This window comes from Mustela nivalis (genome assembly GCF_964662115.1).
Source record: "Mustela nivalis genome assembly, contig: HAP1_SCAFFOLD_53, whole genome shotgun sequence".
NCBI classification, from domain to species: domain Eukaryota; kingdom Metazoa; phylum Chordata; class Mammalia; order Carnivora; family Mustelidae; genus Mustela; species Mustela nivalis.
Window position 1 is genome coordinate 17,712 of NW_028136539.1, and position 3,040 is coordinate 20,751.

Below are 3,040 nucleotides of genomic sequence, written 5' to 3' on the forward strand. Positions count from 1 at the left end.
GAAAGCCAGAAGCGAAGAAGGAGGCTTTGAAAGCGTGGGTTGAGGAGGCCGTGTGGTTCACTGCGATGAGCTAAGTGCCCAGGGCCACCAGCAGACAAACTGGCCTGTGTCCGTCCTTTGTTCTGGGGTCCCTCTTGCACCATGTGGTGAGGCTGGTGGCTGGGAGCAGCTCAGGACAGGACCTGGTGGCATCTTACCTCTCCCACCCTCCTGTGGGCTCCAGTGGGCTCCAGTAGGTCCCAAGGGACAGCCTGCCTTCCTTGAAAAGCCCAGTAGCACTGGGAGCAGAAACTGGGGCCAAAGAGTGAGCACCCTGTTTGACAAGCTGGACCAGCCACCTCTTCTTCAGATGCAGGGGGAGCCCTGGCATGCTGACTCCTCCCTTCTCCCTTTCCCCTTTCCTCTTTCCTCCCTCTTTTCTTCCCCTCTCTCCTTCCCTGGTGGTGCCCTTTCCCAATGCCCACTTCATCCCTTTTCCTTTCTACATACCTGTCTTCTAGAGTTTCTTCTCTTTCCTCCCCATTACTTCCCTTCATCTGAATCTCCTCTTTGGTCCCTTTGTCGCTGCTCTCTGCTCCTCCTCCCCTTCCCTGGCCCCTGTTCAGCTCCATACTGAATGCAGGCAGAGCTGGACTAACATGCTCACTTGCTAGCTCAGCCACCCTCCAGAGAAGTCACTCTTCGGTGGCCACCTTCCTGACCCCCTGGTCGCTTCTCCACTTGTTCAGATATTGCTCTGAAGTCTGAGGAGGACAGAGCGGGGCTGCCACAGAAGCAGGCCAGAGGAGAAACCAAACCATGTGTCCACACTGTCCCCCAGCACTGCTGCTCTGAGAGCTTTCTGAGTCCTCAAAGGGTTAGGATTTAGGGGCTTCTTCAGAACCGGGAGTGAAAACAAGCATAGGTCAAAAGAAAAGCGACAGCCCCCACACAAAAATAATAATCACAAATGAAAACTATGTTAACTCTGAGTCCCAAAGTCGAAAAATTGCCTTGAATCTGTCACTAGAGAACACCCAAGGCCTCACTCTCTGGGTTCTGGGTGCCCTGGGAATGGCAGGAGGCTCTGAAAAGCACGTGGGGGTGCAGAACTATGGGGGCTAGCCTGCCCGCTGGCAGGGGGGGGGTACCTCCTGTGGCGGTGTCCCGGCCTGACCCCCTGCGGACAGGGTGTGGCGCAGCGTCTGGGGTGGTCCTGGTGCCCTGGGGTTGGCGGGAGGCTGCGCCCAGCTCCTGGACTGCGTTTTCTGCTTCAGGTGAGGGCGTGTCGTGGTGTCACTTTACCTGTGAGCAGAGGGTCCTCCAGTGAAGCCATTGGGCGGGGAGGGGCAGCAGGCAGCGGGAATGGGAACAGGACACCGTGGCCTCACGGGCTAGGCTGTAGCATGAGGGTGCAGGGGCAGCGAGTATGGTGGGTCCTGCAGTCCCGAATGGGCTGCAGTACAGCACCCTGGCGCTGTGCGCCCCTCCTTCCCGGCTGGGCAATTAGCAAAGCCCCTTCTTCCGGCCGCCGCCGACCCGCCCCCGCCCCCGCCCCCCTCCCTCCTGAGTCCTCTGAGAGCTCACTTCCAGCTTTGGAAATTAGCAAAGACCCTTCTCTGCGCTGGCCCCGCCCCCTCACTTCTGAGGCCGGAGCCCATGCTGGGGTGCGGGGCTAAGCCCTGGCATGCTGCTGCATTGCCAGCGCCTGCGCTGGGCAGCCGCCTAGCCTGGCTCCCTGAGCGGGTGTCCATGCGCAGCCTGGCTGCCAAAAGATCATCAGTCCTAAACGCCGGCTGCACTCTTGGGTCAGTTTGCTGGCTTCCAGTTTGCGCCCAAAGCCAGGAACCAGCTTCCCCAGCACAGGCCTGGGCTGAGATGCCTGCCTGGGATCTGTCTGAGCAGTCTCCTCCACTCCAGGCAGGGATGGCACTTCAACCTGGATGTTTGGGTTTTTGGTTTGTTTTTTTGGTCATTGGTTATTACATGACCTCCAGGGTAGGTGCTCCACAAAGGGAGTGAAAACAGGACGCCATATATAGCATACAGCCATTCTAGAAAAATAGCTTGGGGTTCTCTCGGGAACGCGGCATTGGTCCTTGCACTATGGTTTAATAGAAAAGGGATTATGCACCAAGTTACTTAAATGAGCATAGGTTGAAATCATTTACTGAGAGTAAATATTTTAAATAGTTATATTTTAACTAAATCTATTATCAATCATAAATCTATTACACGAAGTTTACAGGCAATTTAAAAGCAAGAGCACTCTCTTCAGGGTTTTAAATAACCCCTGTCTGTCTTGGCACATGAGTATGCAAAGATAGGAAATGGTTTGTAAAAGATCATATAATAGCTTTTACTAATTCTATTTATTTGACAGACAGAGATCACAAGTAGGCAGAGAGGCAGGCAGAGAGAAAGATGGGGAAGCAGGCTCCCCATAAAGCAGAGAGCCTGATGAAGGGCTCGATCCCAGGACCCTGAGATCATGACCTGAGCCCAAGGCAGAGGCTTAACACACGGTGCCACCCAGGCGCCCCCAGATGAAATACATTTCTGACTTAGAAACTTCAGATAGAATTGTTTTGTCCATGATGACAACTGAAGAAAATGTGTCATCCCTAAACCTAACCTTAAACCCTACCAACGCTGAAACCTAAGCTGACCTTAAAGCCCAAACTAGAACCCTGAATCCCAAACCTGGAATGGAACCCAAAGCCTGTACCTGAGCCCTGGATCCAAGCCCTGAACCACGAACCCAAACCCTAAACCAGACCTCCAAGTCATGAAACCTGAACCCAAATCTCAGCATGAAGTCAAACCCCAAATTTGACCTTGAACTTTATCCCATAAGCCCTGAGTCTTAAAGCCTAAATCATAAACTTAAAGCCCTAAACTATAACTCTGTTCCCTTGTCCTTCACTCTAAACCCTCACCCTAACACTAAACCCAAAGCCTGATCTAGAACTCTGACTAAAACCTGAACCTGAACCCAAATTCAAACCCTTCACCACACTTTGCATATGCACTTGCCATTGATGGATATTTGCAGTTTCTA